The sequence below is a fragment of the Paroedura picta genome, chromosome 2 (assembly GCF_049243985.1).
Source record: "Paroedura picta isolate Pp20150507F chromosome 2, Ppicta_v3.0, whole genome shotgun sequence".
NCBI lineage: Eukaryota > Metazoa > Chordata > Lepidosauria > Squamata > Gekkonidae > Paroedura > Paroedura picta.
The window spans coordinates 59,161,660-59,186,801 of NC_135370.1; the positions used below are offsets into that span (position 1 = coordinate 59,161,660).

At 41.9% G+C, this 25,142-nt stretch overlaps 1 protein-coding gene across 3 annotated transcripts in view; it reads right to left on the reverse strand.

Moving 5' to 3' along the window:
- Positions 1 to 23,795, reverse strand: part of GPR39 (G protein-coupled receptor 39) — a 197,107-nt gene extending 173,312 nt beyond the window's left edge. The window contains exon 1 of one of the 3 annotated variants that reach the window (XM_077320259.1): positions 23,650 to 23,795. The gene's annotated coding sequence lies outside the window, so the exon portion shown is untranslated. Of the gene's footprint in view, positions 1 to 187; positions 332 to 23,474; positions 23,606 to 23,649 lie in introns of those variants that run through there. The other 2 variants (XM_077320261.1, XM_077320258.1) reach the window with 2 other exon arrangements.
- Between the last annotated feature and the right edge of the window lie 1,347 nt (positions 23,796 to 25,142).

The window sequence follows — 25,142 nt, forward strand, 5'->3', positions numbered from 1 at the left end:
TTACATAAGCTCACTCAGAAATAAAGCCACTGAATTCAAGGAGTCTTAAAGGAAAATCCACATGAAAGGAAACACTTAAGCTTCATTCACAGACAAGTACAGCCGCCTTTCTCACCCCTGTGAAACCCTACCAAGCCTCAATCACAGTGGCAACACCCAAAGGGGAGATAAACTCTCATTCACCTACTTTTAACAAGAAGTTAGTGCAATTCTTTCTTCCCAGTGTTGTGTCTTTTCAGAACTTTCGCTCTTCGACAGAAAACTGAAACCCTCAGCTTTCTCCAATCAGCTTGCCTTTTCCTGCCTTGCCCAAGGAAGGCTTCTGAGCGGCTGGTTGACAACAATATTCATCAAACATTAACTTGCCTCTGAGGTGCAGAAGGAATGTGATCACTGAGTGAAAAGATAAGGCACGCAGAAAGGGAACAAAGCAAACCTGGGTCAAGTTAGGCACCCTGGCTTTTGCTCCTCTTCCTGGAAATGTGATTCAAACGTTTAGGAATTGGGAAGTGAAAAACCTGACTGAGAACAAACAAATGTGTGGTGGAGTTTTAAAAGAACTGCCTTTGTCTAGCATGATGTTTGGTTTACCCTCTTTTCTCACTTCATATACAGAACTTCAGGTGGGTGGGACCAAGTACTTCTGAGTCAAAGGGTAGTGGAAGTTATTGCTGGGTTACTTGCAATGTTGTAGTTGCTCTTGATGTGGAAAGACATCTTATAGTGTGCTCAGAGAAACAGAAATGAATACAGATGTGACATCAGTCCATCCCACCCACGTGCCCCCTCCCCCCCAACAAAGATGATGGAGAAAAAGTGAGCACTTGTGGCCAACGCAGTCTTCAGGCCTGACAATGAGGGGAGGCATGAAAGAGGTAGCTGTGGGATGGCGGTGGGGCTGGGGGGTGGAGGCAGTCATGGGGAGGGTGCCAAAACGTATGCCAGAAATAAGCCGAGGGGGAAGACGGAGCACAAGCAGGCCAAAGGGCGTGAGAAGATGCTGCCAGCCACAGAAGGCACAGTTTAGCCTCAGCCACATCCCATCCCACATCGTGGAGACAAAAGTGCAAGGTCAGCGCTGTTCTCCATTTCGTTCCTCCAGCCTCCGAGAATACTGCAGTGCAGCATGTCACTAATTTGCTTAGCTGGCTGGGCCCAATTAGCAGATTGCACAATCACCATGTGACCTCAGGCAGCAATCGTAGCCAATGAGATGGATGGCATGTGCCAGGGCCGCTACCCCACCCCCAATCTGTCATCCAATCAGGAGCTGAGGCTGCACATTCTCAGCTGTGGGACATGGGTGGCAGAGGCAGTGTCCGGCCAGGCCTGGAGCTGAGCTCTGCTCATTGTGCTGCTGCCATGGCCTCTGCCACCTGACTTCCACAAACAGCCCCACCATCAGGAGTGTGGGACCAGCCACGAAAGACAGGTGGTGGTGTCACCGCAGCAAATCAGGCTTAGTGCCGGTCCTTGCCAGCTGCTGCCACACCCATTCCTCCTGAGGCAACAGAAGATGGGTGGTGGTAGCAGCTGGCCAGGTCTGATGCTGAGCTGTGCTCATTGCGCCACTGCCACCCATCGTCCACAGCTGGCCCTGCCATCAGGAGTGTGGGGCCAGGCACGGAAGACGAGTGACAGAGGTGGTACAGTGATCGTGGCTCAGCATCAGGCCTTGCCATCCACCGCCGCACCCATTCCTCCCACAGCCAAGGGCCCCTTGGACAAATCATTTTCCAGTTGGTAGCCGTGTAGGTCTGAAGCAGCAGAACAGAGTTTGAGTCCTGTGGCACCTTTAAGACCTACAAAGTTGTATTCAAATATAAGCATTCATGTATATAAAAGCTTATATATATATCTTAAATAAAATTTTATTGGTCTTAAGGGTGCCACTGGACAAAAAAAAATATATGAGTTTTTGTGAGTTCGGGCTTCTGTATGATGTTGCTGCAACTTAACTACCATTTGGCTATGAAAACTCAACAAGTGAAAATTAAGGTTTGTCTACAGCGCATGCTGCAATCTGCAAAACTTTGAGTCCAGTAGAATCTTTAAGACTAACAAAGTTTAATTTGGTGTTTAAATGAGAATGTAGTGATTTAACATGTATAAATGCATGCTTCTTCTTCAGATATATAAAACAGATTTCTTATCATAGAACCATAGAGTTGGAAGGGGCCATACAGGCCATCTAGTCCAACCCCCTGCTCAACGCCGGATCAGCCCTAAGCATCCTAAAGCATCCAAGAAAAGTGTGTATCCAGCGTTTGCTTGAAGACTGCCAGTGAGGGGGAGCTCACCAACTCCTTAGGCAGCCTATTACACTGCTGAACTACTCTGACTGTGAAAAATGTTTTCCTGATATCTAGCCTATCTCGTTGTACTTGTAGTTTAAACCCATTACTGCGTGTGCTCTCCTCTGCAGCCAACGGAAACAGCATCCTGCCCTCCTCCAAGTGACAACCTTTCAAATACTTAAAGAGGGCTATCATGTCCCCTCTCAACCTCCTTTCCTCCAGGCTGAACATTCCCAAGTCCCTCAACCTATCTTCATAGGGCTTGGTCCCTTGGCCCCTGATCATCTTCGTCACTCTCCTCTGTACCCTTTCAATTTTATCTACGTCCTTCTTGAAGTGAGGCCTCCAGAACTGCACACAGTACTCCAGGTGTGGTCTGACCAGTGTCATATACAATGGGACTATGACATCTTGTGATTTTGATGTGATGCCCCTGTTGATACAGCCCAAAATGGCATTCACCTTTTTACCGCTGCATCACACTGCCTGCTCATGTTTAGTTTACAATCCACAAGTACCCCAAGGTCTCATTCACACACAGTATTTACCTAGAAGCGTATCCCCCATCCAGTAGGCATGCTTTTCATTTTTCTGACCCAGATGCAGAACTTTACACTTATCTTTATTAAATTGTATCTTGTTCTCATTTGCCCGTTTTTCCATTGTGTTCAGATCTCATTGAACTCTGTCTCTATCTTCCGGAGTATTTGCCAGTCCTCCCAATTTGGTGTCATCTGCAAACTTGATGAGTAGTCCCTCCACCCCCTTCTTCAAGCATTATGTACAGGTGAGGGCTGCTTAGTTGCCAGGGAGGGCTAATTACAATGCTTAAGTAACCCAGCAGTCATTATAGTTAAGATCAGATTAACACAGTTGGTGAGACTTGTGGATAGCAGCAAATTAGCATATACACATAATAAGAGTTAACAGATGTTTCCAGTTTGTGTCCAGTGGCTCATTTAAAACCAACAAAGTTTATTTCTGGGTATAAGCAAGAAGTGAGTGATTTAGCATGTGTAGTGAGATAAGAATCTCTCTGTTAAGCCCTGGGGATTTCATCATTCTAAGAGTTGTAATAACTTGTAATTCAGCAATCTACTGTTCTAGTCTGTTTCTGAAACTCTTTTGCAATAAAACAGCTACTTTGAGGTTCCTCCATTAAGTTTCCTGGGAGACTGAAATGTCTTCCCACTGGTTTCTCAATTTTGTAATTTTGGGTGTCCATTTATCCTGTCAAGCAGTGGGTAGGGGAATTGGAGCATGAGATGTCACTGAAATCACTATGTAACTTCCAGGTATATCTCAAAAGTGAGAATAGGTTGCTCTAGGAATCACCAGAAACTCTACAAAAAAACCATTGAGTTTCTTGCAATTCCTAGAGCTGGTCATTGTTATTTCCAGGTTGCACCTAGAAGTTATGTCCCAGCACAAAGGTAAAGCATTTTCATTTCTCTCTCTCTCTATGTTGTCTCAAATAGTAGTGAGCAGTAGTGCCAACTGGCTGGAATCCTCTCACCTTAATGCAAGGCCTGAAACCTCCATGAAATTAATTGTGCTTAGAAGGGCATAGCTCTACTTAGAATGGCATTGTTGGTATCTGATCACTGTAGCTCAGTGGGACAAAAGAAGCAGTAATGTTTCTCATGGGCTTCTCATTTCTTTCTGTGGGCCATAATGAATCTCTTCAATTAGTCATCAGGGCTTGAGGAACCCTCTCTTCGCTGAAGGGCAGATGTGTATGTATGAGAAAAGGAAACCTAATCTGGAGACAGAAGGAGAAGCAAAAAGCCATTGCTTTGAGTTGCTAAACATCATGGAAGTTCAGGATCTCTTATGTGGGGGAACGGCCTGCTACATTGCAAGAGTGCCTTGGTGCCCCAAACTGGGCTGTATTTGTATATATTTTTAATGAAAAAAAACACTACAGAACCCCATACATTTAAACTGTTACAAGGCTGGTTATTCTCGCATTATATGTCAGCCTCTGGAACCTCTTGCTGTTTGGGGAAGTGAGCAGTATGCTGCCATGGCTTCAATTACCTTCAAATGCCAATGCATAGTGCTTCCCACAAAACACTGCCGAATGAAATAGGGCTTACTCCAAAATCTCAGATTTTCTACACCCCAAAGTAAAAAAAATGTATTGTCAATACAACTTGCTTGTTTTCTGCCTGAAGAATGAAGCCGTATAAGATACTATGAAGCCAGCCCAGATATGTCACAAACAAAAGAAGCCAACGGTTGGCACTTGTTTCAATGGATTGTTTACGTAGTTCCTTTTCCCAGGAAAAAAAATCCCCTCCAATCTTTGCACCACTTCAAGCTTTGCTGCCCCAATCCTCCTCCATTGTGTTTGATAATTCAGATTTGTTCTGCTCAGACAAGCTTTCTATTATTGCTCAATTTCTTTCACTTAATTTTACTTTATAAAAGTGTGAACTAAGATTACACATGCATGAGTGAATTGTGAAAATGAAGCAGATTAAAATCTTCTGCTTACTGAAGGCTGGGGACAATAGCGGAGAAAAGAAGCCAAGAAGATGTCTTCTCCTTTTTCAAAGCCAGATAAAAAGCACCAGAGTCTTGTTGTGTTAGCATTATAAGGTATGCAGTCAGTTTTTATTATTAGAATGTTTTCCACCCAGAAGAACAGAGACTATTCCTTCAGTGGGGAAAGATATCCAGACTGGTAAGGTCATGCCTCCTCTCAATCCAAGCAGGATTGTACCTAATTGTATGCCCTTCCAAGACAGTGAGGTTGTCCCTTCAAGTTTGGAGAAACCTGTAGCTCCAGCGGGACACTTAGAAGTCAGCTGCCTGCTGAAATGACGGCCTATAATGTGACAGCCTATAATGTGATAATGACAGCCTATAATGTGATAGATGGAAAACATTCAACAAAGATCCAGGCCTCTGGATATATTAAAAAGGAGGACTGCCAAGGCACCAGACATGGGAGCAGGACCATCTGAGTCCCATTCCTGGGAGATCAGCTAGGGCTGAGGCTCCAGCTCCTTCACTCACTCCCGTCTCAGCATTGGCAGCAGCACAAGCCTCAATCCTATCAGACCAGGAGTAGGGATGAAGAGAAGCTGCTGTGGAAGAGCAGTGCCACTCAGAGAGGGAGATCATGGAGATCTGACACCAATTGGAAAAGGATTCTACTTGTGGGAAGGCCCACGGACAATGCCGGCACAACAGCAGTGGCGAGGCTCTTCAATTCCTAGCCTGCAGAAATTTACCAGGAGCCCTTTTCCGAGCCAGGACCTGAGGATGAGCGTTTTTTTCCTCTGGGCATTTTCCTGTACTTTCAAGCCCCAATGAACATTGAAGGCTTATCTGTGGCACTGGGATCATCCAATACGGTGGGCACACAGTTTATTCCTCACATTGTTCACTCCTCCCTCTACTGCAGTGGTTCTCAACCTGGAGGTCAGGACCCCCTTGGAAGTCAAATGACCCTTCCCCAGGGTGGCCGTAGGGGGCACCAACACTGTTGCTGCTTCTCCTGGAGGCGTCTGTGCTCAGCTGCCAGCCGCCAGCCCATATCCCTTTACTGATGACTCCAAATCAATTTTGTCTCAGGGAGGGTGCCTGCACATGAAAGCTCACACTTTGACTAAATCTTTGTTGGTCTTAAACCCTGGACTCAATTTTTGTTCTTCCAAATCACTGGTTTTCATTACTTGGTTCATACCCCGCCTTTCTTTCCAAGGGGGTCCCAAAGTAGCCAACATTGCTCCTCTTCCATTTCATCCATACAACAGTCTTGCGGGGTAAATTGAAATAGAGCACTCATCTGTCTGGAGCAGTGGAAAAGAGCAAGATCGGCATGGTGGGACACAAGACTGAACTGAGAAACCCTGGGGAAAAAACAATTTATATACAATCATGAACAGTGGATCTTCACGCTGTTGGTCAGTTTCAGTTTAATTTCTGTGAAAGAACACTTGTATAATTTTATGGTTGGGGGTCACCACCACATGAGGAACTGTATTAAAGGGTCGCGGCATTAGGAAGGTTGAGAACCACTGCTCTACTGACTGGACCTGGAGGCCTGTCTGGGCTCCCTACCCACAGCCAATCTGTTCCCAGGTGACTGCTACACAACAGATGCTGGAGGATTTCTGGAATCAGATAGAAACAATTGTAAAGAGGGGAGGACCCAACATACATAATAAAAGAGGTAGGATTGGCAGGAGCCAAAGTTATTCACAGTCCCCCCAACCCCCATCCCCAGCTCATCTTCCTCATCATCATCAGTGAGGGAGCCTGCAAGACAAACTTGTTCTAAGATATTGCCCCCTAAAAAGCCTAAAAAGACTACAACCTAAAAGGGAAATCTCCTTAGCTGCAGACCCTCCTTAGCTGCAGACTCACCAGTCAAACTGTTACTGAAGCAAAGGGGGTAGATTTCAGACACATTCTGTGGTTACTTCAGTAGTAATAACTTCAGATAGGGGAAGAATCACATGCAAAAGATAACTCTTCCAGACTGTTTCAACCAGAACACTTTTAGAGGCTCCTTATTTACTCCTTGGAAATGACAGGAAAAAACAACATCTTCAGCTGCTTTGAGGTTAAAGGCTAAAGGATTCAATAAGTTTCCTAGATACTTGGCAGTCTGCCCATTCCAAGAAACCTTAGATGACATGATGAGAATGCAGTGGTCAGTTCTGGGCAGTGGAACATCCTTGAACTGTATTGCTAAAAAAGTTTATGTGATACTGGAAGATCTGAAAGTGCAGCTATTGGACACACTGGTTGTTACCTTACATTCCAGGGCTGTACTAACCAAAGACAGGGACAATGTCTTAAAAGGCCAAGTTGGCAGAAATAATTAAACAGTATTCAAGCAGTCCCATGAAGCATCTTCCCTGCTGATCAGAGCATTTGTGGTCTTTACACTTTACACAGGTGATTGTGTTTGGGTGAATAACTTCCTACAGGATCCAGAACCAGACCCAAATAATTTCCACATGAGGTATTTTCCCCAGCCCAGCCTCTCATTGTTTGTGGGTTTTAATGCTGTTTCCTCATGATGTCAGAAGCAATCCTTAACTCTCCAGTGTTTGGTGTGAGTTTTAATCCCCGTTGCCCCACAATGAGGGAATGAGCAGAATGTGCTTCCCCTTTTCTGTAGTGGCGCACAATGAGATGCAAACAGAGGCAAGCCTGTCTGAAAGAAGAAATGCTTGACAATCGCTAAATAATTTTGGGACTCAGGAGGGGGGAAGGAATGAGTTCTCAAAACCATCATTGTTAAGGGATTGGTGGCTTGCATTGATTGACAACCCGAGGAACAGAGGGGGGAACCTGCGGGTTGTCCATGCTTCCTTCTTCTCCACTGCTTCATCGGGAAGGGAAAAGCCACAACGAGATGGTGGGAGAGGTCTCCCATCAGGAAGCGGCCAAACTTGTAGTTTACAATGGCACATTCGCAACCAGGAGGTGACCCGCATTGTCTTCTTACATGTGGAAATGGTCCCACTGGTGTACTGAGATCCTTATTGAAAATTAAGAGGGCAGTACAATTTACATCAGATGCATCTCAGGATGCAAATCAGTTCTCCACCAGAGCACAAATGGCTAATGCAGTAGTGGGAAGAAATCCATGGCTTAAACACTGGAAGGTGGATCTGCTACTTTTCCAGTGAGAAGTTTGGGAGCATGTTCTTTTTGGAGGATGAACCTTGGATAAAGTACAGGTATAAGAGGGGGGAAAGGCAATATCCTCTCCATAATCAAATAAGGGAAAGAATTACAAAGGAAAATCTTTTCAGCCCTTTCAGTCTTACAGACCCTCCAATTCAGAAAGAAATAACAGAGACTTCAGAAGTGATTGCACTTTCGACTACCAATCGTTAATTGAACTAGATGGCCCAAGGGAGACAGGACAAAAGAAAAGAAGATAAACAGCCTGAACTTGCTGGACTGGTATTGTTTGCCTTCCAAGATATGATCCAGCAAAAATACATCCTCGTAAACATGGAAAATGTAAAGGCTCACATAAATAAAGGGGCACCCCCTCTGCATCCAAAGGCACAACACATTCAGGGAGTGTTGAACAAAATGACTCAGTGATTTTCTGATAAAGAGTTATAAGCAAAAGGGCTCTATACCTTCCCCAAAATTCCAGGGCTGAATAAAGCCAAAAAGGGTGTGACACTGAGCTTCATTTTATAACTAAGGAAAATCTTAGTATGCTAGTAAGCTAGCAAAGTCCATGAGGGAACAAGTTTATTTTGGATGTGAAAAATTACCTCAGAGTGTGGAAGTATGTAGAGATAACTGCTATAAGCATCTATTGAGAACATCTGTTGAGTGGCTACACAGTTGACTTTTGTTAAGCATTATAGGCTTCATGCTCTACTGGACAAGGTAACCCCTGTGGTCATTGCATATATGATCCTCCACACCATATGCAAGGAGAAGGGAAATGAAATCCCAGTGCAAAATGAGGACTAGGACACTATGTGAATGAGGAGGCACCAATCATTGACCAAACTAAAAAGAGGATTTATAGGGAAGGACAGCATGTTAGAGATGCCATTACAACATTCCTATTAAGGCAGTTTCAGGGAAGATGAGAGTTCAACCGTATGTGTTTTGTAAAACAAAAATAAAGCTGGTGTCTAGCACCAACAGCCCTGGAGTTCCCCTTGCTGTATCAGGATGAGGTCCATGGTGAAGAACTCAGTCCCATGGTCCCTCTCCAAGGCAGCTTGATTCTGTGGCAGCTCTCGGGATGTTGAGAGCCCCTCATCCATGTCCTCCTGCTGCTGCTGGCTTCTCTCTTCAGTGGCTTTAACTTCAGCTGGGAGCCATATGTTTGGGGTGATTGGTGCCATTCCCCTCTCTGTAAGTGCCCCACAGCACATTGAAGTAGGGGCAAGTCATCGGTATGGCTCCAGATAACTTGTGGTTCACGCAATGAATGTACTTCTGCCTGGGGCTCTTTGTCTTCATGTGGCATTGAGTCCTGTCCGGTTGTGCCTGAGAGTCCTCATCTGGCAGGCCACATGCTTGAATACCTCCTTTTTTCTGATGAGAGGCCTTGAGAGACTCCTGGACCTTCTAATTAGAAAATGTGGCCAGGAGGGCTCTTCTCGTTGTCCCTCCATGTAGGTCCCCTTGTGCCAGCAGTGGAGGGCAAGGAAGAAGCCTGAGTGGTGGAGGGAAAGGAGGTGGCCCATGAGGTCGAGAGGAAGGCTGAAGCTTGTGAGCTGGAATTCATCTTAAATGGGCAGCTGCTTGCAAAAAATGGCTGGCAAGCTGAGCTTGTAGGCTCTTTTCTCTTCCTGCCTCACTTCACCCAAGGGGATTCTTGACTCCTGATTGGGTTGAGAGCCTCACTGATTGGGTTGACTCCTGATTGGGTTGAGAGCTAAGGATCATGGATTGGCTTTCTTTGTACCTGGTAACATTTCCCTCCTCTGTGGAGCATGGGGCCACTGCCATTTCATGTAGTGGCAGAGCAATGCATACGTATTGCCATGGCCAGCAAAGTAAGAATTTTTTTTTGTGCGTGTTCTAAACAAGGGAGAAATATCCCCATAACGCAGGCCTGACAATGGGCGAAATGTCTCCCACATGGAATCCCCCTGTGATGGTCATCTGCTCACAACAAAATAGAAATACATACATATATGTATATAGGTGGTTGCTGCCACCCACTCCCACTATAAGCATGTGACCTTAAATAATGACATATCTATACATAAATTTTATTTATCCCCAAATGTATTAATGTTCACTTTGTGTAACAATGCAATTTTAAAATGATTTTTTTAGTTTGCATTTCACGTATGTGCACATGTACCTACATATGTGCGCATGCACCTACACATGGCACCATTAAAAAAAATCCATGGCTGGGAACTGGGGAGAGGGATGTGGGTGTGAGGGCAGGACAATGCTACTGAGACTGTGCATTTTCCCCTCCATATGGGCTTACCCTTGGTTGCTCACCAATGGGACGCACAATTGAAGGTGGCAAATAGAGTTTTGGCGATTTGCCTCATCACAAGTTAAATCTGGCCAATACTCAAGCCTGATCCTGGAAAGACTTGGGATGCCGGCAATGGCATGTGGAGGGAGCTCTAAAAGTTGCCAACATCAGGAGGCTGTCCAGGGGCAGATTCCTCATGCAGAAACGGTCAAGATGGTGGGAGCTCCCCTGTCCTTTTCAGAGAGGCTGTTACAGAGGCATGTGTACTGAAAAGGATCAAGCTCGGTCTGTTGCTGAACATGCCTTAGATGAGAGGATGCTTGTGGTATGTGGAAAAGCACTTTCAGTGCTTGTGGTATGAAAACTGCTGTTAGGCCAGCTACTGGCCTAACAGCAGTTTTCATACCACAAGCACTGAAAGTTCTAGACTTAACATCCATAAATCATCAAAGTATTAAGTACATTTAACTCTCTATTAGATTTAATGGGAAAATATTAATTATCAAACCTTAAAGAACACATACTGGGTTGAATCCTGCCATGGAAGGGAAGACATTTTTGCAAATTCTCCCTCCAAGAGACCTTTTCTGTAAATTGTTCCTGGGGTTTCCCATCTCACAAGAGCAGCATCTCCAGGGGTGCTCACGACTGCCACAGAATGGGGAAAACTGGTGAAAAGCACTCCTTGAACATGCAAAAAGCAACCGAAATCTCAAGCAACTGCCATCCTCAAAGAACTTGAATGACTGCAACAACTGTAACAATTACTGGTACAATGCATTTTACTACTTTTACCCTGTGGCAGATGTGCTGTGTGACTTGGCATTCAAAGACAGTAGCAATATGATTGAGCAGAGGGAATCTGGAGGAAGCATCACACAGAGAAGTGTTCTTGGTGGCTGCAACACAATTATGAAATTGTACTTTCTTGGAGGCTACTAAAACCTGAGCATTTGTGGGGTCTTGCGTACATTTGGCTGGACAGAACTTTATATTAGCGTACATTATGGAATAATATACCATCAGGACTGCTTAAACGATTCCCTTGAGAAATTTCCTGCATCCCACCTTTGCCCCTTCTCACCACATTCAGAAGTATAGGTACAAGTGGTCCTTAGAATAGATATGCTGCTATAGTTTTCTAATAGCATCTTGCTTACCCTCCCTGAATTCCCAGAGGGAATATGGTACCTACAATTTCATACCTTTAAGCCCCTTGCAGCAATTCTGTATATTTTTAAAAGGGTCATCATCTCTTACTATGGTCACCCATTTTGGACAGGGGCTCCTTTATCTTCAGATCTAAATGGGAAAAAACAAACAGGTGTTGTTTCTCCTCTCATTGGAACTCCATGAACATCTGCTACATTTCTCATATGAATAGCTGTTAAAAAGCACAACCCAAGGAAGCATCTTTAGGATAATGAACAAGGAAGGAGTTACAAACTGAAATAAATGTCTATGTATGCTTTAGAGCCAAGTTAATTTAACAGCCATTCATAGTCTCATGGAGATATTTTTTTTTGCATGGAAAATTTTGAGCTCTTTGTGCATGAACATCATAAGAGAGATGAGATACATAGGTTAGTTTTTTGTGCTTTTCATATATAGCTTTCTCAGTGACAATTTCAATACGTGTTGTAATAAGCAACTGCATTATTATAATAGGAAGTGGCACTTAGAAACACCTAGGTGATTTTAATGTTTGGTTTCATAGGCCATTAGGCTCTGAGAGTTCTCATTCTTCAGTGTTTTGGGAAAGCAAGGAAGACCTTGAATAAAAAATGCAGCTATTTTGGATGGGGGAGACCTGAAAGTATAATAGTCTGTACTCTCAGCAGGCGACAGTAATATGAAAATACATACAAAAGATTCTGCAGTCCTTAATGTAAGTATGCGCCTGGACTAGTTATCTAGAGGGGTCTACATACAAAACAATGATTTTGTCCCATTAGCATCCAGCTCTTCTGGCAGGCTGCCATCAATCACAAAGGAAAGTGATATGTAAATCAGGGAATTAAGATAATGCAAAAACCTCATAAAAATGGAGATTATTTGCACACCATGCAGATTTAGCAGCGGCATCTCATTCTGCCTGCAGCCTATAGGCCAGTCAACATTAACTCCTCTAACGATACATTGGCTTATAAAGTAGTCTAGAGCTGCAAAGCACATATAAATTTCTCAAAGAGATAAAATGGTTTGGTATTCTTGTGGTCACACACACACAGGGGTGTTCTTTGTGTTCCATATGAACTTTTGGTAGCATTAGGATTAACTGAATTCAACGGGGTTTCCAAATCAAAAATCAGAAAGTAAAGACGAACAGGTAAGCTCAGCTTGTGGCCTGTGGGGTTGTACAAAGATGGATTGCTTTGACAGAAGAGAGATTATGCCTTATTCTATGAATAACCTATGCTTGAAGCAACGAGCAACTTTAGGGACTGTTCCAGTCAAGGGGAGAAGCATAAAGACCAAGAGACATGAATCTGAAACTATCTGGTCCACATCTTTTCCTTCCCTGTGATAGGTGGTCTTAGCCTTAGCAGTCCACATTCAGTCGGTCTCTGATCTGGAATGTTGTAATATTTATGAGTCCACAGATAATGACTAACTCAGTGATGAACAGTCTAGAAGCAAATATGTACAGCAACTGAAACTTCTGTTTAGCAATCTGTAAACCTTCTAGAATTAACTAGTCATGTGATCTTAGGGGAAGTCCACAAGCTACTCACTACTTCACATTGTTACATATAAGGGAATGTCTCCAAACTGTTAATTCTAATCACTGTGAATATGACGTGAATATAACAGCAAGATAATGTGTGTGAATCAGTTTGAACACACAGCAGATAGAATTAGAAGTTAAAATTAACTAGCTTTGTTCACAGGACTCAACAGCAAAATAGCCTTCAGTTTTTCAAACTAATTTAGATTTACATTACTTTTTATCCACCCTACAAAACTCTATTACAGGAATATATTGCTGTCCTGCTCACCAACTCAGAATTGTGAGTTGGTGGGGGTGTGGCTAAAGATGTAGTTCTGAGAGGATTGCAGTGCATTTGCACTGCTATCTCTGAAGCCTGACAGGGGTCAATTGTGGAAGCAATTGGCAGAAAAGAGGAGGGGTACGCAAACCCCACCTCACCTTTCCACCCAGGAAGTTCTTGGGGCCGTCTCCAATCCTTTAGGGAGTATATCTCCCTGGATTATAGGCTGTCAGCGTTTCAGGTCCAGAGGACGACCACCATATTCTATCTTGGACTTTCTTTTCTCTCTTTAATCTTAAAGCATCTGCTTCAACCCTACACGACGATTTACTGCAAATGAATGCTGTGAACTGAGGGGAGGACATTGGCTGAGTTCCAAAACATCATTTACTGCAAGTATCTCTCTGTCTTTTTTTCCGTTTCTCTTCCTGCATCAAAGCCCTTTGTTTCCCCCCTCCTTTTACTCTGCTCTGCCCGAAGCCACCTCGTTATGAGGCAGGCTAATTCTCCTTTATAAGCAGAAGAAGGACTCAAATCAACTCAAATTAATTGGCAAAAGCTCTTACTGCAATTGTTTTGGTTTTCGGAGACAAGAGATAAGAGCTGTGAATGGGAAGATCTCACGAGAACTCTGTTCCAGTACGAGAATATCTGCCTTACTGACTTCAATACGTCACATGCCAGTGCCAGGAATGTCAGAGGATAAAACAGAGGACCTCTACTGGCCACTTGTAAAATTGTCTGAGGCTGGTTGATTTTCAAGCCAAAAACATGTCTATGTTAAAAAGATTGGCTCATCTAATAGAGAAACAAACCCAAGATTTGAAAGCATTTACAGAAGGATTGCTCAAAAATATTTTCAAGGAGATCCAAGATGGTAAGGAAGAAGTCTCCAACAGGAATGATGGATCAATAACAGTGGCTGATGACAGCTCTAAACAAGGTGGAAAACCAACAGTAGAAGAGAAATCTGAAATTCTGGAGATGGAAAAGGGGATGTCGGAGTCCTGCAGCCCAGATAAGGACACCCTTTTAAAAAAGACATATAGCCATTTCAAAGCAACGATGTACAAAAATCAATCAAAAGATATATGGATCTGTAGTGAAAGTAATCGATTTAAATGAGCTCTTCGGGAAAAAAACTGTATTGATACTGGAGTCCAGGAGGTACAACCGCCTCAAGATTTATCGATGCATATTCTGCGGGAAAGAGTACAACTGCACTTTCTACGCCAAAGGCCAATGGGACAGAATATAAGTCTACGGGAACAACAAGATGTAGCAAGCCTCGATATGAGACCCCCTTAAGAAGACCGAAAGCTCATATTGTTCTACAATATATGTTTAATGTTAAGCATTTAATCTAAACCTGGAAACTTTACTATTCTCTGTATTAATAACTTATACTGTATTCTATATTTCTATTTTTATGAAAAAGGGGAAGCAGTGGTTCTTTCTCTCTTGTTTCTTTCCTTCTGTAGGCATATAGGTAATATAATCGTTAGTGCCGGAAATATAAAATGGGGTTTTCCCCCCCTTATTCTTTCTTTACTAGTGTATTGCTATAGGGCCAAATCTCATACTGATCTGTAGAAAATGTTTAATGTTAAGCTCTCAACTTAAATCTGAAAATATACCTGTCAGGATGGCTCTTAGAATGGGTCAAGTATAAATTGCTTTATAGATGTATCTGTATTAAGGATAAGGAGAAGCTATGAAATCCTCTTGTAATTTTTTTGTACATTTTTAAGGCAAAGCCCTACTTTCTTTTCTTTTCATTAGGGTATCGATACAGGGCCAAAGCTCAGTTTGGTGTAGTGGTTAGGAGTGCGGACTTCTAATCTGGCATGCCGGGTTTGATTCTGCGCTCCCCCACGTGCAACCAGCTGGGTGACCTTGGGCTCGCCACGGCGCTGATAAAATTGTTCTGACCGGGCAGTGATATCAGCGCTCTCTCAGCCTCACCCACCCCACAGGGTGTCTGTTGTGGGGAGAGGAATGGGAAGGCGACTGTAAGCCGCTTTGAGCCTCCTTCGGGTAGGGAAAAGTGGCATATAAGAACCAACTCTTCTTCTTCTTCATACTGTTTTACAAGAAATGTTTAATGTTAAGCATTTAACTTAAACGTAGAAATATCTGTCAGGACAGCTCTTAGATTGTGTTAAGCAGTTAACGTGAGGTCTACGATCTCTTAAGTAAGTTGATTATTAACAACTTTTCTTTTGTATATCTAAATAGGCCTCTTTTCTTAAATGTAGTGGAAATGTGGATGGCTCAGACTGAAACGTGAACAAGTTTATAAGCTTTGGGCAAAAGTTTATATCATTGTGTAGTTAATGTGGGGTTGTACATTTTCAAATGATGACTATATTTTACTATTCTTTTTATTAATAACTCATACTGTATCCTATATTTCTATCTTTATGAAAATAAAAAAAAACTTGTATATAAAAAAATTGTGAGTTGGTGTGTCTAATTTGTTTTAAAGGATCAACAAATTAAATGTAAAAATAGTTTTTATATATTAGCACATATGGCATCCATTGGTGTCTTGAGAGATTCTGAATAAAGCACTGGTCAAGAGCAGTAATGTGTTGAGTTATGCATTTGTTGTTTTTTTAGAAATCTCTATTACAGAAGCAGAGATTTTCCTGTGATACAAATGCCCATCAAAGCTCTCAAGCAACAGCACAACAATACAGATCAAATTCAGTCTTAATATGAACCAAAACTTTTCCAAGATGAATTGTGGTCCATTCAAGGTTAGTTGTTTTAAAACATATTTTTTCAGATAATTTGAGGTGAACATAATAGGTTAGATATTTTGAAGAAATCATGGATCTTTCTGACTGCTGCATGCCTCCACAGTAACTATCACTACATATAGAGATGTATATGAAAGATCACCGGTTTGAACATAATAGGTTATATGCTTTGCAGAAATCACGGCTCTGTCTGACCGCTGCATGCCTCCACAGTAACTATCATTACATATAGAGATGTATATGAAAGATCACCAGTTTGAAGATCGGGAATATACCATGGGCTTGTGTGGGGGAAAAAATTCTTTTCTCCTCCATAGCTTGCCTTAATGTTAGAATCAAGCAAAATACATGGAGCATTAATTAGGAATTGCTTCCAAACCAAGATCTGAAACCATTGTTTGAAGTCAATTTACAAGCTTGTTTTGGAGGCAACTGGTGATCCTTTATATTACTGGTGTCTTTTGGACATCAGGGCAAACTAGGGCACAACTATAAAGGGGAGGAAGAAACCATCATTTGAAGATGAGTTGAGCAGTTGTACTTAATGTGACAGAAATCATGTATGTAAATGTAATCTATGGCTATTATGACTCATTCAAACACATAGTCATTCAAAGAGATGAGCATGCATATGAACTAACCCTAAGGGCAAGTTTACACTTTACTAAGAAATGTGTATAACAAAGCCATAATATGCCATTGTCATTGTTGCCTTAAAATGAGAATTTTGATTGGGGAAAATAGAAAAGCAGGCCTTTGGCCCTTGTGGGCCATTTTCTGTTCAAAATTGTTGTTGTTGTCAGCCATTCAGTCGTGTCCAACTCTTGGCAATCCCATGGCACAGCTGTTTCCGTGATTCCCAATCCCACACCACCTACCTTGGCCATGGAATGTTCTGGCTGGTGTCCAAAATTACCCACAGCTATTTCCCCCTTCATCAGATTTATGTCTATGTATGGGTTAATTACAGTCTGTATTCTCATAGGGGTGTATCATGGGGCATTACCTTGTAAGTAGGCAATTTTAAGTGGAAAACAGCCAGTAGAGAAAACTTTAAATATCTCCCATCTCCCCTCGGTGGAAGATCTCAGCCTCCAATGATTGCTTTTTAGAATTTTAAAAGAAAACAAGCTTTATTACAAGCATGTGCATAAGGTATAGTTTGCCCATGAGATTTCTTAACATTTACTCCTCAGCCAATCAACTGTCTCACCACCGTTCATCTTAAGAAAGTATATGACTGAGCCTCTAAAAGTTGTCATTATGTACTAGATTGAGACTTGCAACATAATGTGACAGATGCAATCCCATTTTAGGTGCATTGTTTAAAGTTTTAGTTCTCTCGCCATAATAGAATATAATGATATGCCTTCTATATGCATATTTTCCCCCAGTTGTGTGGTTGATTAGTTCTTGATATACAAATCTGCATACCAGCAGAATGTTTCTCAATTACCATACAACATGGAATTCCCAAAGCTCTGTACAGTTCACAGATATTATTTTCCATTTCTTCATATTTGTTTCTCAATAGCTGTGCTGGGCATATGCAAATAGTTCCTAATTGCTTCTCTAGTCTTCCTATTCTGACTAGCTATTTTGTCTAACATTCCTCAATTAATTGACAGCCACCATCAATCCAGTTTGATTTCTCTCTTCTTCTGAGTAGAGACTTATAAAACGTTATTGAAATATCCTAACCCCAATGATTCAGTTTTTATCAGTTTGACAATGCACTCCTAAGCAGAGTTATATGACTTACAGAGTTGTTTTAAATAGACTATGGGCATTTAGACCTTTCCATTATCTAGGAAAAAAGCATAAGAAGAGCCTTAAAGTACCATTAAAGGGTCTCTATAAAATCCTTTATCTGTTTCCAGCAGTGGCCAGCTGGGTATCTCTGGAAAACTCAAAAGCAGAGCATGAAAGTAACAATGCTGTTGTATGGTTCGTTCCCTAGGAACCGGTATTCAAAGGCATTCTGCCTCTGTACAACAGAAGTTCTGGTCTGCTAATAGTGTTAGGATATTTGTACAAGCTTCCACCATCTTAAAAGTGGCATTTTACAAAATTGTAACCACTTTTAACCATTTTGAGACTGTAAAAAGGATGTAATTGAGAATACATACATGATGTGGTTTGGAAGTAATTAATTTCAGTGAACTACCCTTCTATCTGGACTGTTAAGGAACAGAGTACAACATTTCAGTTCTAAGAAGAATAGTGCATGCTTCCAGCTTCTCTGAGCAGTGAGAAATGCTGCAATCCATTCTCTCTGGTGAAAAGAGCACTGCAGACTTCTGTAGGGTTACCAGGTGCCTGGAGAAAAAATATAGAAGTCTTGTCCTTTTAAGAGAACTCTATTTATTGGGTAATGTTATTTATCTCCATGCCACAAAAAAATTCTGTTAACCACTTCCATGCATTCATCTTATGTTAAAGGGCGAAAACAAACCTGTTGGCAACCTTAGACTTTTTTGCATTCTTACAGCATTTGCTTTATTTTCAAGTAGAAGGAAAGTTGCACAGCTACAGGGTCACCTCTGCAAATCTCTGATGGGTATTTCAACAGTCCATCTTCCAGCAATTTCTTCCCATACAAGAAACATCCATAGTAGTTATGGACCATAACTTTTTTTTCCATTATAAAGCTGGCTCCAATCCCTTTATGGAGGCATTTCAATACCTTGGGTTAATTCTCAGCAGATATTCTTAGGACCAGTCTGTATTTTATGTATTCAGTACTGATGAGAATGCAAATAACTTATCATTGGGGTACAGCTTTATTGCTAGCACTTCCCATGTGCATTGAATAGCAGCCCAACATCCAGGCTGACTTTTGTTTCAGACCAAAAATATAACCATAACTTAACAGTAGTTAGTTTGTGAAACCAGAATCCAGCGCCCACACAGAGGCCTAGCTTGCCTTGAGTCTGCTTCAGCAGAGAGGACAGTCTATAAATGTAAAAAAAATAAAAATAAATCCTAATCCATTTAAAACAAAAAACAATAGCCCAGCCTGCACTGCAGCACCCAACTGTAGGAAAGCATTCTTTCAGGACTGTAAATCCAAGCCCATTTTCTTGAGACATTCCTCATATCAGTCAGAAGATACCCCAGTTAATCCAAACCATATATGGAACATGTTTTCACTTTCCAAGGGTCTGACAAGAGAGCCCCCCTCATGGCGTTTCATCCCACCATGGACAATCTTATTCCATTGCTTTTACCACTGGAACTTGCTTTTCACACTGATGATAGTAGGGCAGGTCTGGAGGCTTATCCACTTTTCAGAATCTGCTGACGGTGCGCAGAAGGTGGCAGAACTGGACCTATGCCACTCCTGCTGTCCTGGATTCTGTCAGCGGTGGCAGAATTGATGGGCAGGGGAAGCACAAGGACTGATCCGCATGGAGGCTTTAAACTCAAACTGGCTGCTTGCAAACATGCGGTTGTAAGCCGCACATTTGCAAGCTTCTTGACAGGAGACCCCTCTTGCATTTTCCTTCTGCCACACTGTGGCTTTCTACCTCCTGATAGCGTGGCAAGGGAAAACGATGTGAAGTTCTCCCCCCACTCTTCAGCTTCTCAATCACTGCAAGCTACCAATCCCAGCACAGTGGTTGCTTCAGGGACTCAAACTTCTGTCCGCCCCCCCCCCCCGAGCCCTGAATTTTTTTTTTTAAGGGCACTTCCATGTTGCTATGAGGTAGAGCCACAACAAAAAAGCATTTTTAAAATTAACACTTCTGTGTTGCCAGGGAGAAATGCCACAACAATAAAACATTCCCTCTTTTGAGGATTCTTGGTCTTATGGTCTCTATGTTCAGGTAGATTTGTGAGAAGATTGACATGGTAACTGGACTGGGATGAGTGATTGCGTGTGAACAGTAATGTTTGAAAACAAAGAGCATGGATGCCCAAGCTGATCAGGAGATAGCTGCTTCATCACATGCCCCGCACCCTTTCCTCGTTAAAACCCAAATGCCAGAAAACACAAATGTGTTTTGACTGCTCAATCACAAAACCACCAAGGACAATTAACATAACATTTTATTTTAACGTAGGGAATGTTGCTTTGGGGTCCCGCAGCAACATGGACTGCACCATTTTTTTAAAAAATTTAAAGCAGGAAATAGATAGGGGAGGGTGGATGTGAGGCCAGACAAAATGCTGCAGAAACTGTCATGTGTTTCTCCCTCCACACAGGCTTGCCCCTGGTTGCTCCCCAATATAATGCGTATCAAGAGGTGGCAAATCGTAAGGCGAATCTGGCCAAAACTTGCATCAGCCCCTGCACAGTCTTGGGTTGCTGCTGACATCATGTGGAAGCAGCACTAAAACCTGCCAGCCATAAGGGGCTTTCCAGGGGCAAATTCCTTGTTTGGAATCAGTCAAGGCTTTTTACCACTGGAAGTGCCCTCCCCCCATACTGTTCTTGATAGGTTAAGTGGACTAGAGAAGCTGTAATCAAGCTGGGTCACAACTTTTCCAAGCCTTGTTCCATCTTGCCCCTCCCAGATGTAAGGTGGGCATCTGGGAGGAAGCACCTCCACAGGAGGGCATCTGGGAGGAAGCACCTCCACTGCCTGCCTTGGAGCTAAGATAGGTTGCAGCTGCAGGAGAGAGAGAATTTGTGTATGCAGAGGATATTTAAGCATCGATTAAAAGTACACAGCAATTTTCCTCAAGGCATGCATTATCTTGAATTTTAAATCCAAGGATTATGTCCTGCATCCCAGAGACAGCTTTGAGGGAGGGGGGATCACCTCTGAGACCTATACCACTGCAATTTTACTTAGAACAGCACCTTTCAATTGTTGATGCAAAGATAATGCATGCCAGCACATCTATATATTTTAATGGTAAGATACTAGCATGGATAGAAAAAAAACTGTTAGCAAGAAAGGATGCTTAATTTTCTGTCAGTGTAGATTGTATCATAGCTGATCAAGTGTTCAGCAAGCCAGCTCACCAGGCACCTGCATGTCTAGCACAACAGGATGCCCACATGACTCAACTTTGCACATGAATGTTCCAAGATTTGAAGATACAAGATTTTTCTGACATTTACCCAGTATTCAGAGTGAATTCAAGATTTGCATTCAAGAATAACCTTCTGAAAGATATACTGGTTTGCTTCATTCTTAAGAAAACATGAGATACAATACTAAATAAGCAAAGAGAATCCCTATTTAAAGCAGCAGAAAAAGTACAGATCTTGCAGGGCCTACCATTGAGTGTGTTAAGGAAAAGGAAAGATTTTTACTTTTTGAGACAGATTGGACAAGAGAAGGAAATAAAATACCACTGCAAAATATGATTTGCAATAGAGATATACTTACCAAAAGGAAGGAAAGTAAACAAAACAGAAGAACAAGCAAAGCTATCGACTGAAGAACTGGAAATGAGGATCCACATAGAGGAATTGAAGAAAAATGGCATCAACAATGGTACAAAATGTATACATTAAAAACAGGATCAGTAAATATTAACTCTCCTACCAAATGTATGAACATTTTCAACCAGTTTAAAAAGCAAAGCATGTATATTTTATGCCTACAATAAACCTGCAAATAGAAGAAACATGAACATTTTTAAATAATAAAAAATCAGATAAATTATATCTATCATGCTTCAGCCCAAAGAAAGCAGTATTTTTTATTTTTTGATGCAGAGAAAGCTTTTGATAAACTAACAGGGGCTTTTCTTGTGAATGTACTGCAGGATATGGGCTGCAGCCCAGAATTCTGGAACTGAATGCAAAGTATACACTTTAACCAACAAGCAAAGCTAACAGAAGCCATTTTAATTTGTTTTTAAAGGGACACATCTCTCCCCTCTCAGCTTTATTATTTATCCTAATGATAGAGACCTTAGCTACAAAGATTAGATGAGACTGAAGGAATAAAAGTGGATGACAGAATTTAAAATTAAAAATTATGCAGACACTATGGTTTTAATAGATTGAACCCACAAAAATGCAATGGAATGTACTGAAGAATTTGGATCCCTTTCAGGATGTAACATTAACAGGATGAAGACAAAAATAGATAATGACATTCTTAATACAACAACAAGATACAGAATGCACAGCAGCCAGTGATCCTATCAAATATCTAGGGATAAAAATGTGACTGAATAAAATTGTAACCTTTTAAATAATAATTATCAGAAGACCTGGAAACTGATACAAGCAGACTTATCTACAAGGAAAAAAATTAATGGATGGGTAAAATTTCAGCAATCAAAACAACTGCCGAAAATAATTTTTAAATTCCAAATGCTACCTGTACATATAGAAGAAAGAATATTGACAGAGTGGCAAAGACAGGTAAATAAAATTTATTTGGAATGGCAAGAAACCAATTTTTAAAATACTTCAGGATGAGAAAAAGACAAGAGGATTAGCAATTCCAAGCTGCTCATCCGATCTGAATTATATATCCCTTTGTGTCGCTTTTGTTTAGGGATGCTCAATTTTCTGTCTGTTCAGGTTGCTTTGTAACTGCCTGTTGCCAATATCCCCTTGATTAATCAGTGAGCAGATCGTGTTCAGGAAGCCAGTCATTGGCACCTTTGTGTGTAGCACAACAGCATGCACATATGTCTCACCATTGCACATACATGCTGAGTAATTAGGATTGCCTGCTCTGGCTTGGGAAACACCTGGAGATTTGGGGGTGGAGCCTGGGATGGGCAGGATTTGGAAGGAAGGAGCCTCCTAAGCAGCCTCTCTCTCCAGTGGAATTGATATTTGTATGCATGTGCAGTTTCACAAAAGGCCTTTGGGAGCTGTATGATCCCCAAGTTACTAGTAAACATTGAACAGGGGCGGGTCCTAGTGTCTCACCCACCTCACTAAAGAAAGAACTGAACAAATAACTCTAACCATTTAAAGGTAGGGGAAAGGCCAGGTGTGTGTCTGCAAACAAGGACACACCTTGTTGCCTCATGAATGCCAGTGATGCAGCTAAAGTCTTTATTTTTTAAACTTCTGGTTCAGCATGAACCCAAGTTTGCATTTCCGCACCATGCACTCTACCTTCCCAGATCGACAGCTAGATTCACCAGGTCTGTCTGTAAATTAAGCCCAGAGACCAACCAAATAGTATGACTAGTAACAAAACAAAGGTGAAAAAGCCCCATGCAGCTGCCATCCAGGTTGCTAAGAGCTCTGGACATTTGCCACAGCAGCTAACTAATCCCAGGATCAGTGCACTATAATCACTCTCATCAAATATGGTAAATTTGTCCAACAGACACAATGTTATCAGGCATCTGTAGCTGAGGTGAGTGTGGAACATCAACAGGAAACAAACCAGACAACAAGCAAGATTATAGCTGAGAGTCACTCTGAATAATATACCAACTCATATCCTGGTCTGGGAGATCCAAACAAAGCATAGCTACCGTAGTGACTTTCATTCACAGTTGTTATTAATAATAAAGGTGATTCTTAACTCACTTTTCTCAGCTCAGTGTAGACTCAAACCAGCTCACAGTGTCCAAAACAAAATCCAGAAAGCCATCAAATTTCACAAATATTAGTGGCCATCAACCGATTAAGTCATAAGGCAGGCAGGCGACACCCCCTCCACCCTTGACAAAAACAGTCTCTTCCAAAGCAGGCACTCACTTACTTCTCTCCTTCTAGGAGGCAGCTTCCCTTGCAAGTTCCAGGAGCTGAGTAGGTGGTAATGGCTGTGCCCTTGAGGAAAACAAGCTCTTCCCAAGCAGTCAGTCAGGCACTCATTCATTCATTCATTCATTCATTCACTGGCAGTGTTGGGCTAGTCACATGATCCAATTGGCAACACTGCAGTTGACAAATTGTTCACTCCTTCCCAGTCCTGTACCTTTAACTGCACTTTGACCAGCAGGCAGTAGAAGGTGATAACATTCATCACCATGCACAAATGAGTTCACCTGCTGATTTTTGCAGGTCTATCTGCTGCTAACAGCACAGGAAGGAGCCAAGATCTGAGGGCTATTCCTGATCACTTGGCAGCTTGATTTAACTGTTGTTAGCTTTGTCCTTAAAAATGGACTTGTTTTTTTAATGTCACACATCTTTGCACTGGAAAAAAGAGTGAAGACTGGATGGTTCAAAAATGATCATCTATGTTACTTTTATGAGGGTAGTGGTGTTGGTCAGCAATAGGAGAGCTAGATTTGAGTCTCCTAGCAAAGCACAGGTTTTTCAGGGTAGAAGATTTTGTAACTCAAGTTCTTTTCATCAGGTAAAAGAGAACTTTGACTGTCAAAAACAGTATCCCCTGAATGCTTGTTGGACTTTAAGGTTCACATGACTCTAATCTAGCTCATCTCTATTAGGAGTCACTGATCTTTTCTTTAGTGACAGGTACTTCTGAATAATGAAAAATATCCAGAGTTACTTCCCTCCAACATGTTAACAAGTTTTGTTCTATCCTAGAAACAGAAGATCAGTTAAGCACAGACAAAAATAATATCAAAGAAATATCTTTGTTAAAAGAAAGGAAAAGCTAACAGCAGATCTTCTCATGATATTTTTCTTAATCTTCAAGGGGCTGCACAAGTGACTCCTGAAGCAGCTGGCCTACTTGTTAGAGACCCCTAATGCATACTGTCACTTTCAAAACCAGCGGTAAACTTTTGCTGGCTTCTTCAGCATCAGTTTTGTATTGGAAGCACCCAGCACATGTCTCAACTTTGGCTCAAGAAACCCAGCATGAAAGCAGGAATCAGTGAATCCTCCTAAGAGTCCAGCTCAATCTCCATATTCTCTAGTCTAAAAGGTATCTTCTGTTGTTATCAGAAAGCTATTCTGTTTAAAATTAAAGGAAGATGGGGGGAAGAAAATACATTACAGTTAGGACATACCGACTCTTTACTTTTATCTCTGTGCTTGATGATTTATCCAGTTAGCTAACGTGTTTATTGGTCAAGATGAGAGAGGGTTGCGAGAGGATGAACAAGTCTTAATTGTGGCTATTACTGACAAATATTTGGAATGTAGAGATAATATTTAAAAAGGAGCATGGCTGGAGTCCCCAATCTTTTTGAGCCAGCAGGTCCTTCTGCAATTTTTCCTCAGGGTGGTGAGCACACCCACAAAGTGTTGGCAAAGGATGCTGGTACAACTGCTACATCT